The sequence below is a fragment of the Chrysemys picta genome, chromosome 2 (genome assembly GCF_011386835.1).
Source record: "Chrysemys picta bellii isolate R12L10 chromosome 2, ASM1138683v2, whole genome shotgun sequence".
Classification (NCBI taxonomy): Eukaryota; Metazoa; Chordata; order Testudines; family Emydidae; genus Chrysemys; species Chrysemys picta.
In genome coordinates this window covers 195,953,515-195,966,260 of record NC_088792.1, presented here as the reverse complement: position 1 = coordinate 195,966,260, position 12,746 = coordinate 195,953,515, and the positions used below count along the sequence as shown (strand labels likewise).

Here is a 12,746-nt window from a genome sequence, read left to right as displayed (position 1 = left end):
CTCCATGGCACTAATTTCTAATTGTCTTAGTTCCAGCCGTCTCTTATGTTCACTTTCTCTCTCTTTTGCTTCCAACCTGGCCAGCTTTAGTTTAATAGCAGCGTCACTGGTACTCATTGTCCTGCTTTCTCGTGCTGGGCTACAACCACTCTGCAGTTCACTGGAACTGAGATCACTAGTACTCATTGTCCTGCTTTCTTGTGCTGGGCCACAACCCCTCTGCAGTTCACTGAAACTGAGATGCACTCAGCTCAGGGGATTCTTAGTTAACAGAGAGAGCTTCCTTTTCTGTCCCTACTTCCCTTGCCCGAAATAAGCAAACAGAAAATAACAAACCAGTAACCACTTTGTCTGTTCTCCAGCCACCACACTTAAACTCACTTAAAATCACTACCAGTATCTCAAAGCAATCAACTGTGCACAGATCCTGCCGACTACGCCACTGTGACGGGTTGGATCACAGAAACCCTCTTGGGAGCTGCCGCCCGATGTGTAAAGACTACCCCTGCTTCTGTTTTCCCTGCCAGCTCAGGACTCCAGCACCCTGTCTTGCTGAGCCAGCCACTCCTGTTTGGCTCCAGACACAGACCCAGGGTCTGAATCACTTGTCCCAAAGCTGCAAGTTTACCTGAAAACAGCTCACAATAGTGTGCTTGTCTTTAGCACTCAGATGCCCAACTCCCAATGGGGTCTAAACCCAGATAAATCCGTTTTACCCTGCATAAAGTTTATGCAGGGCAAACTCATAAATTGTTCGCCCTCTATAACACTGATAGAGAGATATGCACAGTTGTTTGCTCCCCCAGGTATTAATACATACTCTGAGTGAATTACTAAATAGAAAGTGATTTTATTAAATACAGACAGTAGGATTTAAGTGGTTCAAAGTAGTAACAGACAGAACAAAGTAAGTCACCAAGCAAAATAAAATAAAATGCGCAGATCTATGCCTAATCAAACTGAATACAGATAATTTCCTCACCAGTTCCAGAGTGCTCCCTTTTACAGGCTAAGCTCCTTTTAGCCTGGGTCCAGCTATCACTCACACCCCCTGCAGTTACTGTCCTTTGTTTCAGTCTCCTTCAAGTATCCTGGGGGGAGGGGGGTGGAGAGGCTCCTTCTTTAGCCAGCTGAAGACAAAATGGAGGGATCTCCCACAGGTTTAAGTAGACTCTCTCTTGTGGGTGGAGACCTCCCTCCTCTGCAAAGCCCAGCTCCAAGATGGAGTTTTGGAGTCACCTGGGCAAGTCACATGCCCCTGCATGACTCAGTCTTTACATTGTCCACATGGCATCTTGCATGTCTCCAGGAAGACTTCTCATGTGGATTGGAGCATTCCAAGATGCATTGTTCCCTAAGTGTCTCCTGATCAGGTACTTAACCTGGCAAATTCCTTCCTAAAGAAGCTGACCAAATGCCTCACAAAGCTTACTTAGAAATCAGGCAAGCATACAGCCCATATTCTTAAGCTCGAGTAGAAAATGATATATACGTACAAATAGGATGAATAGATATAGTAGATCACAACCCTTACGGAGATATGTTACATGGCACAGGCAGCACAAAACATATTCCAGTTATGTCATACATACATTTATAAGCACCCCCTCCCCATAAAGCCTTATGGGGTACACTGTCACACCATGAATGCATATAATAGAGCATTATAGACAAATAAAATGACATTCTCTAAGAGCAGACAGTCTAAATTAGATGTAACACTGCAAAGGATAACAATAAATATTGGGAAGGGAGATTGCAAAATGGGGGGTACAACAGTGATATATCATTGGATATGCACATTTGGCCCCAGTCATGCAAACGTTTATCCATGTGATTAACTCCATTCACATGAGTGGTATCCGTAAGGCTACTCAAAATCAGAGGGATAACCTGACACAGAAGTGAATTTTGTGGTAAAAGAAAAAAAAATTGCAGTGGCTTTATAGGATCCAGTTCAGGGTACCAGCAGCCAAGGTAGATAGGTGGTATGTGTCAGTGAGTCTATTAGTTGTATTTATCTATTTTAGAGTTAAAAAATAATAGACACCTATCCGAGACCCTAGGCCAGTGGTGGGCAACCTGCGGCCCATGGGCCGCAGGCAGCCCATCGGGGTAATCTGATTGCAGGCCATGAGACATATTGCTGACGTTGACCGTCCGCAGGCACGCCCCCCTCTCCTCCCCAGCTCCCAGTGGGCGCGGTTCACTGTTCTGAGGGAAACTGCATATTCTAATTTGAGACTGCCAAACACAAAAAACTGAAAATGATATAAAATGACCATCCTGATGTGGAAAGAAGGGCATTCTCACTCAGTCTAAATTTACCTAACATCCAAACCAAACGTGTTGTCTGAGATTTTTGTTAATGTCTTGGTGACAAATGAAGCCAGAGGGAAGATGGGTAGAGTGGTGGTGGTAGAAGTCTCCTGCTGAGACTGGTTGGGTGCAGTGTAAAGATTTTTAAAATTTTTATGCTATGGTTGTGTGGGAGGCAAAGTGGGAAAATAGTGGTGATTAGGAGTTGTTTTTTAAGCCACCTTATTTAACTACATTGTCAAGTCAATTATTTGTCATTTTATAATCCTATAAATGAATATGGTTGAAGAGCCATGTGAAACACAAAATGGAAAATCTCCAGGCATGTGGACAGACAGGGAAGTTTGAAATTAGGGAAAAATTTTTTTACAAAATGTTACCAGTACTTCATAATACAGTATTATTATCATATTTATTGTTCTGAAGCTACAAAAGATAATTCTATTCTGATGATACAAAGCTCTAAGAGGGCATAAGTGACAGACCTTTATTAAGTCTTTTGAGAAAGATTTACATATTTATTCTTATGAAAGTCCTATAAAAGATAAAAGTGACTTGAAGGATCATCCTGGTGTTATTACTGTGTTCAATAAAACAAAAACTATGTTGGATGAGTCAGTTCTCAAGATTGCTGCACCAAACTATTCCAAATGGCATAATTATTGTGGTTTTAGTGCTTACTAAGTGTGGTATTTTAAAACTAGTAGAACAGCTGTTGTAGGAAATCTTCATAACTGTTTATTTTTTAAATGAAAAAAAAAATTGCATCATGGAATCCCGAATGTAATGTGTAGAAGCACTGTGTTTAATGCTCTTTATTATGGGCAGAGCTGATAATATTGTCCCATTATAAAACCCTGTTTAGAGTTACATATGACTTTGCCAAACTTTAATTATTCAGGCTGAAATTTTCTATGTTGGGTGCCTGCATCAGGCTGAAGTTTGTTGGCGAGTTTCACCAGAAATAGTTCAGAGATATTTGGGGGTGGGGAGGAAGACACTGATAACTGTTTTGTTGAGAAGCCAAACTTTCCTGTGGAAAACACCCAAAACTTGCCAAGTTATGAGTCTCTGAAAATCTGTTTGCACAATCTCGGTAGAGATTTGTTAGAGTTTGCTAAATACTAACTTCATTTACTAGCTACTTTCTTTGACATTTCTGTCTGTAATTAGCATGCTCAATCCTAGGGCTGCAGGTGCTGAGCAGAACTATTGCCGCGGTTGCTGCTCCCGGCTGCTGTTTCACTTGGCACAAGAACTGAGAGCAGGAAGACTCTCTCGCCTATGCTTTCAGTGCTCTCCCTACTGGGTACCGGGCAGCATCGAGGAGGAAGCTTCCAGACTCGAATGCAGAGTCAACAGTCAGATTTACAGCAGCATCTACTACTGCTATCAGTTACTGCATTAACTCAAGCTTCAGAGGTCTAAATGAATCTAAATGTTCCAACCATGCTTATGACCCATTTGAGTGTCAAGGTGAAGCCACATGAAGGAATATCTGTTTGTGCAGTTTCATAAAAAAGCCCTAAAAATTACATGCTAGAACATAACGGCCACACTGGATCAGACCAAATATCCAGTTAGCCCAGTACCCTGTCTTCTGACAGTGACCAATGCCAGGTGCCCCAGAAGGAATGAGCAGAACAGGTAATCATCAAGTGATCCATTCCCTGTTGCCCATTCCCAGCTTCTGGCAAACAAAGGCTAGGGACACCATCCCTGCCCTTCCTGGCTAATAGCCATTGATGGACCTATCCTCCATGAATTTATCTAGTTCTTTTTTGAACCCTGTTATAGTCTTGTGTGGGGTTCCATGTGGAGCGGATAAAGCACACGACCAATGTGGTTGCAAGCTGAATCCGAATCCTGTTTATTACAAGCTTTCTTTTATAGTTTTTTCTCAACATTACATAACACAATTAGGCTATAATAACACATCTACGGATTGGACAAGAAGGAGAATCATGTGTTTATCACATGTATAGCCCCACACCGATTGGTTCAACCGTTCCTTACATAAGGCCATGATTTGTTTACCTCATCTTATATAATCCTAGACCACCAGGGGGTCTTACATAAGGCCATGATCATCTTATATAATCCTAGACCACCAGGGGGCCTTACATAAGGCCATGATTATCTTATATAATCCTAGACCACCAGGGGGCCTTACATAAGGCCATGATTTGTTTACCTGGCAAGTGTCCCATCGTGACCCTTACCTCCTCATGGAACTTTTCATTAGGTTGGTGTAGGGATGATACATCCCCACACCTCCCCCCTTTTTCTTAAATAAGGCCTATAGGAGGGTCCAACTAACATTAGGACAATTACTAGCCACCTGACTACTTTTTTTGAACCTATAAAACTGACGACAGGTGACATTTAACAACTGGGAACTATTAAAAAACATAACATTACATAAATACCCACGAAAACCATTGGGGATCCGATGGGGTGGCCATGAACAAGCAAAAAGGGCTTCTTGGCCAGTCTGGTTCGCCCAGGTGATCCAAACATTTTGTCGTGGGTTAACAAAAGGTACAGAGTTTGGACATACAAAGACCCCTGCTCCTATAATAAGGAGTTCGAACAAACAGAATACAGCATTATCAGGTGTCTAGGTTGTAGCAAACAACAAGTGCAAGTCCGGTGCCGCGGGGTCGTCGTTTGGCTTCTGCATGGCGGCGTCCAGTGGCCGGTGCGTGGACACGTTATTCCGTCCAGTGCACCCAATCGCGCAGCCCCACAAACCACAACGAGGACAGGGGGTAGCTACATTATCCGCCGGAGGGATCTTATCCGGTGTTTTTTTCCTATATGTCCTTTTAAAGTTAGATAAGCCTGGCTCCGCCATTTTTTCCAACCTATTTCGCAACTGCTCACCCTGCCCCGGAAACTCCGCCCGGAACTTTGGGGTACAAACATCACTGGTGACAGGAAAGCCAGGCTGGTTCAGGGCTCGCAATGTGTGGGACTGCGGGGGATGGCTCTCACCGGCCAAATGGGACAACTGATTCAGCATGTCCTGTAGCTGAAGGCCCTGTTTGTACATTTTCGCCCGAAATTTTTGTAACTTATCCCCTTCTGGGCTTGAGACCTCCATTTTATTCGCGGGGTCGTCCGGTAATGGGACGATACTAGGATCAGCTTTGGGTGCACTGGGGATGAGTGGTATGATAGTGTCCTCAGCCCCAAAGAACTCACGGGCTCCCACCGGCAACACATAAGGCGGCTCCTCTTTTGGCCGAAAGAGGTCATTAATGGCCGACTGGACCTCGGCTTCTGCCGCAAGCGTCTCTATCAGTTTTTTAGATTTGTACCATATTTGGCTTAATGACACGGCCTCCTTGTTGCCGTGAGAGACCGACTCCCAGAGGTCAGAGCCTAGACTTTCCCAGACTGCCTTATTAAAGACAGTATTAGGAGTAACAAAAAACCCGTGTTTCTGCCCCCATTTCAACAAACGGGACAACGCGTCAGAGGGAAGCTTCTCTCCCCGCTTTTCAGCGATGCGTAATAAAAAATCATGCACCGTCTCCTCCTCTGCAGACAAAGCAGAGCCCATTTTATTAAATGCAGCCGCTCACCTGTGAGCTCACGAACGTCTCTCTCGGACGACCAGGAGCCGGTATCCTCCGGTACCTCCTGCCGCGGCTGCCACCTCCGCCTTTTCTCACCGAACGCTTCAGTCGGCTGTGAGCTCACGAACGTCTCTCTCGGACGACCAGGAGCCGGTATCCTCCGGTACCTCCTGCCGCGGCTGCCACCTCTGCCTTTTCTCAAACCATGTTCAGTTTTTGGTCGTGCTCCAGTTGACACTGAGCTTGGCAAACCATCTAAATCTTGGTAGCCTGCCCTCTTATTCCCACAGATTCCCTTTCTCTGATGATCTTTGTGAAGAAGGTCTGTCTCCACCTTAACAGAGCACGGCTGTTTGCGCTTTTTGGTAGAAGGAGTGCTGGAAGGAGAAGAGCCAGCACTGAGAGCCTCTTCAATATCTAAATTCAATTGTTCCAGTTTCTTCATGAGAGATGACATAGAGTCTGACCACTCAGATCCTTTTTCTGGTTGGATCTGCTTTCTCTTTGCTCAGCTTCTGAGACAACACCTGTTGGGTCTACTGTCTGAGAACATTGATCCCTGCTCCACTGGTGGCTGTGTCTAGTATGATCTCTGCTAGCTCACTCTGGGCAAAGTCCTGGCTGCCTTGATGTCCAAGCCGAATCACGTCGGGGTCACCATTTGTGGGGTTCCATGTGGAGCGGATAAAGCACACGACCAATGTGGTTGCAAGCTGAATCCGAATCCTGTTTATTACAAGCTTTCTTTTATAGTTTTTTCTCAACATTACATAACACAATTAGGCTATAATAACACATCTACGGATTGGACAAGAAGGAGAATCATGTGTTTATCACATGTATAGCCCCACACCGATTGGTTCAACCGTTCCTTACATAAGGCCATGATTTGTTTACCTCATCTTATATAATCCTAGACCACCAGGGGGTCTTACATAAGGCCATGATCATCTTATATAATCCTAGACCACCAGGGGGCCTTACATAAGGCCATGATTATCTTATATAATCCTAGACCACCAGGGGGCCTTACATAAGGCCATGATTTGTTTACCTGGCAAGTGTCCCATCGTGACCCTTACCTCCTCATGGAACTTTTCATTAGGTTGGTGTAGGGATGATACATCCCCACAGTCTTGGCCCTCACAACATCCTCTGGCAAGGAGTTCCATGGGTTGACTGTGCGTTGTGTGACGAAATACTTCCTTTTGTTTGTTTTAAACCTGTTGCCTATTGATTTCATTTGGTGACCCCTAGTTCTTGTGTTATGAGAAGGATTATATAACACTTCCTTATTTACTTTCTTCACACCAGTCATGCTTTTATAGACCTATATCATATCCCCCCTTAGTTGTCTCTTTTCCAAGCTGAAAAGTCCCAGTCTTATTAATCTCTCCTCATACAGAAGCCGTTCCATACCCCTAATCATTTTTGTTGCCCTTTTCTGAACCTTTCCAATTCCAATATATCTTTTTGGAGATGAGGCGACCACATCTGCATGCAGTATTCAAGATGCAGGTGTACTATGAATTTATATAGAGGCAATATGATATTTTCTGTCTTATTATATATCCCTTTCCTAATGATTCCCAACATTCTGATCATTTTTTTGACTGCCACTGCACATTGAGTGGATGTTTTCAGAGAGCTATCCACTGAGACACACAATCACATTACACTAAAAGAGCATTATTGAGGTTACAAAGTGAAGTTAGGAAATGCCAGAATTAAAGTTACCTGTGCAACTTTACTTCAGTGCATACATATTATGTTACAGTCTTTAATTAAATGACCACACACTAGTCTACCTTATAATTTTTGGCATTTCTTAGCTATTGAGTGCTTCATTTTGCAACCTTAATCTTCTTTTAAAATAGTTTTTGTGGGTAACAGAATACTTATAGCTTCCATGGAAGAATAGGTGATCTATGTGTTGGTATGGTATACCTGAGAATCTCACTACTGCCAGTAGAAAAAAAGAGGAAATAATTTTAAGGGGAAAAAAGAAAACTGTTTAGACAAGTTGGAATCTAGACCTCGTTCATAACTTTGAATTCCATTTTCTCTCCTATTTGATTTCTGGAGGTGGGGAGGAAGATGGGACAAAGTTTTTTGGTGAAAATATTCCCATTTTGTAAAGAACAAACAAACTCCTTCAGCTTCAAAATTCAGTTACTGTATGGCTTGGATTTTAAATGTTTTGAAATTGTATGTGTTTGTCAACTCTAAGTTTAATATAAAGAAAAGGAAAATAATAACACATCACCTCTGTCTCCTTCTTAGCAGAGTTGATCAGAGAGCTGTTTGGAATATACAGTACATCCAAAATAAAAATGCTTCGTGAAATCAGTCCAGTTTAGTTGGAATTTTGTTTTGGGGGGACAAAAAGTTCTGATAATTCCCCTCCTTTTCCTTTCCTCCCTATGAGTGGAGGGTTATTAATGAGTTACTTCACATTGAGTTGTCTTTTGAAATATGTGTTAACTACTTACGCTAAACAATCTGTCCCATCTTTGTATTTAGCTGTGACACTCTGACTACCTTTCCCAGATCTGAAGAAGAGCTCTGTGTAGCTCAAAAGCTTGTTTCTCATCAACCAAAGTTGGTCCAATAAAAGATATTACCTCATCCACCTTGTCTCTCTAATATCAAAATAACATTTTTGGAACCACATTTTGACTGTACCGCACGTAGGGTAGTGATGGTTGGTGGCTCTCTTCTGAGAAGGATGAAGGTACCCATCTGTTGTCCTGACATGGCATCCCGGGAAGTATGCTGTCTGTCAGGAACCCATGTCCTAGATGTTACAGACGGATTGTCGAGGATCATCTGGTCCTCTGACTACTATCCCATGCTGCTCATCCATGTGGGCACTGATGATACTGCGAGGTATGATCCTGAAAAGATCAGAAGTGACTACAGGGCTCTGAGAGTAAGGGTGAAGTAGTTTGAGTGAGCAGGTGGTGTTCTCTTCAGTCCTTCCAGTCAAGGTTATGGCCCCAGGCAGAGACAGATGCATCCTGGACATGAATGCCTGACTGCAGTGATGCTGCCACCATGAGGGCTTTAGCTCTCTTGATCACTGGATGCTGTTCCAGGAAGTAGGACTGCTAAACAGTGATGGGATCCACCTATCAAGGAATGGGGAAGAGTATATTTGGATACAGACTGGCTAACCTCATGAGGAGGGCTTTAAACTAGGTTTTAAGGGAGCAGGTGAGCAAAGCCCACAGGTAAGTCAAAAACACGGAGACCTGGGAGAAGGGTTGGAATCTGGAGGGAGCATGGACTGTTATAGCAGGGATAAGAGAGACGAGATAACTTAGGGGGGATTATCAAATCAATATCTTAGATGTCTGTTGTGACAGACCCAGACCAGTGGGGTACAGGAGTCTGGTCAAGGCAAACACACCGGCCACTGGCTGAACAGTCTTCTGTTCTCTGAGTGACCAGAGCAGGGGCGGCACTAGAGTAATCAGGAACCTGCTAGAACCAGTTAAGGCAGGCAGGCTAATTAGGACACCTGGAGCCAATTAAGAAGAAGCTGCTAGAATCAATTAAGGCAGGCTAATCAGGGCACCTGGGTTTTAAAAGGAGCTCACTTCAGTTTGTGGTGTGAGTGTGAGGAGCTGGGAGCAAGAGGCACAAGGAGCTGAGAGGGTGTGTTGCTGGAGGACTGAGGAGCACAAGCGTTATCAGACACCAGGAGGAAGGTCCTGTGGTGAGAATAAGGAAGGTGTTTGGAGGAGGCCATGGGGAAGTAGCCCAGGGAGTTGTAGCTCTCATGCAGCTGTTACAGGAGGCACTATAGACAGCTGCAGTCCAAAGGGCCCTGGGCTGGAACCCGGAATAGAGGGCGGGCCCGGGTTTCCCCCAAACCTTCCAATTGACCTGGACTGTGGGTTCTTCCAGAGGGGAAGGTCTCTGGGCTGTTCCCCAACCCACATGGTGAATCTCTGAGGCAAGAAAATTCGCCAATAAGCGCAGGACCCACCAAGATAGAGGAGGAACTTTGTCACACTGTATATTAATATGAGAAATATGGGGAATAAGCAGGAAGAATTTGAAATGCTAGTTAATAAACACAACTATGACATAGATGGTATCACAGAGACTTGGTGGGATAATATGTATGATTGGAATATTGGTATAGAAAAATACAGCTTGCTCAGAAAGGACAGGCAGGGGGGAAAAGGGAGAAGGTGTTGCTTTATATGTTAAAAATGTATACACTTGGACTGAGGTTGAGATGGAAATAGGAGACAGATTGGTGAAAGTATCTGGGTAAGGATAAAAGGGATAAAAACAAGGCTATGTCATGGTAAGGGTCTACAACAGGCCATCTAACCAGGAAGAAGAGGTGGATGAAGCCTTTTTTAAACAACTAACAACTTCATTCAAAATGCAAGACTTGGTGGTGATGGGGGACTTCAACTACCCAGACATCTGTTGAAAAAATAATTCAGCTGGGTACAGATTATCCAACAAACTCTTGGGGACAATTTTTATTTCAGAAGGTGGGGAAAGCTACTGGGGTGAGACTGTTCTAGATCTGATTTTGACAAATAGGGAGGAACTGGTTGAGAATTTGAGATTGGAATGCAGCTTAGGTGAAAGTGATCATGGAAGGGTAGAGTTCATGATTCTAAGGAATGGTAGGAGGGAAAACAACACAATAAAAATAGACTTCAAGAAGGAAGACTTTAGCAAACTCAGGGAGTTAGTAGGTAAGATCCCATGGGAAGCCAGTCTAAGGGGAAAAACAGTTCAAAAGAGTTGGCAGTTTTTCAAAGAGACATTATTAAAGACACAAGAAGAGCAAACTATCCCACTGCATAGGAAAGATAGGAAGTATGTCAAGAGACTACCCTGTCTTAACCATGAGATCTTCAATCATCTGAAACTCAAGGGTGGTTTAAGTTGGACATTAGGAAAAACTTCCTGTCAGGGTGGTTAAGCACTGGACTAAATTGCCTAGGGAGGTTATGGGATGGTTTAGATAATACTTATCCCTGCCCTGAGTACAGGGGACTGGACTAGATGACCTCTCCAGGTACCTTCAGTCCTATGGTTCTATGATTAAGTGTGTGTGTGTGTGTGTGTGTGTGTGTGTAGGGTGAGGGGAGGGAATATAGCTGGCTGGCCGAATGAAGGGAACAGTGCTTTATGGCTGGAGGAGGGGAGGGGAGGCAAGAGAGAGAAGAGGTCAAACTGCTGCAAAAGGGGACAAGGGGCAGTATGGCGACATTGACTCATCCCCTGGGAACTGGATGTGTGGAAGGGTTTAAAAGGGACAGCCCTGTGCGTGAAGCCCCCTTTTACATGGAGCAGGCGGAGGCAGCACTCAGTCTCCCTCCTCTTTATGTGGTGAAATACCAGGTTTGGTCAAGATGTGCTGTGGGCATTGCACTAACTGCCCCTTTTTTAGGGAGCCTGGGATGGAATTTTTCCCTTTCCACCAGATTGGCCTACGTGGAGTTGGAGTTTTTTTGCCTTCCCCACAGGGAGGTAGGCCATATGTCACAACGCATTATATAAGTGTAGGGCACATGCCCAGTGCAGGTACTCCATAGGGAAGGTATACAGTAGCTGGATAAATAGCTGCATTTTTTCACTTCAGAGGTGGAACTTCATGGGCATTCCAAACTTACAAACAAATTCACATAGGCCGAGTTTTGTTTGAAGATAGAGAAAAAGACAAAACAAATATAAATGATTGTCTGATCATATCTTGAGTTACTTTTCCCAAGAGATAATCAAGTAGGCTCTCTCAGTTTGAGCTACAGAAAAGAAAAAAACTATGGGTTTATGTGTATCCAGAGAGCACATCCTAATGTCTGACTCCTTTGTCTGACACAGTGGCAGGTCCCACCTTGAGAGCATCTTTTTACTTTCTCTTCCTTTTGAAAAGATCCTGCTTCCCAGTGATGGGCAGGTGAGAATCAATTAACATTGACAATAGCCTTTGTGTGCTGTGGATTTATCCTGGGGTGACAACCTGCTTTCCCCGCTCAACCAGTTCTAACTGGGCTTTTGTGTGCATATCTGCTGTAATATAGGCTTTAGTGAAATCTGGGCTCAGTAATCAAAGGTGAATGGTTCTGATTCTGTGTTGGAATTGCTGTATTTATGGTCGTTTGCGGCACCATTCAGTGTTCCAGGAAGAGGTATTCATTCACCTATTGTTTGGGCACACATAATGATCAAAAGTCAACTCTTTCCCCATCCCTTTTTCCAGTAGTTATAAAATACAACTAATAACTTTAGAGCATAGGGAAATACCTGTTCAGTTTTATAAACTGTCATTAATAGTCGGTTCCAAATGGTCACCTTAACTTTTAAGTGTAAAAAGGGAGATACTTTCATATTCTTCATGTGAATTGTTGTTGTTGTTTTTTCAAGTTGTTCCACCTGGCCTTGTCATTATGGGAGAATATTGCTGTTTTTGTTGTTTGTTTAAACTAGCCACCTAGAAAATTATGCAGAATTCTTTTAACAGCGAATACAGCAGCTTTTATAAGATTAACGAAGTAGATTGATTTTTTTTAATGGAGTTCTTCAACTGAGCTAAGGAATGATGTAGCTGTTAGGCTAGAATTTATTCTTAATGATATTCCTGCTCCTACCTTGTATGAAAAAAGCCAGATATTCAGGTAATCAATTGTATGCAAGGTCTTAGAACAAATTTTGAAATAGAAAGTAGTTAAGGACATAGAGGCAAGTGGTAATTGGGATAAAATGCAGCATGGTTTTACAAAAGGTAGATCATGCCAGACCAATCCGATCTCTTTCCTTGAGAAGATAACTGATTTTTTAGACAAAGGAAATTCATTAGATCTAATC

At 43.3% G+C, this 12,746-nt stretch overlaps 1 protein-coding gene across 2 annotated transcripts in view; it reads left to right on the top strand.

Moving 5' to 3' along the window:
- Positions 1 to 12,746, top strand: part of DOK6 (docking protein 6) — a 409,224-nt gene that overhangs the window by 185,954 nt on the left and 210,524 nt on the right. The gene's annotated exons all lie outside the window — the stretch shown is intronic.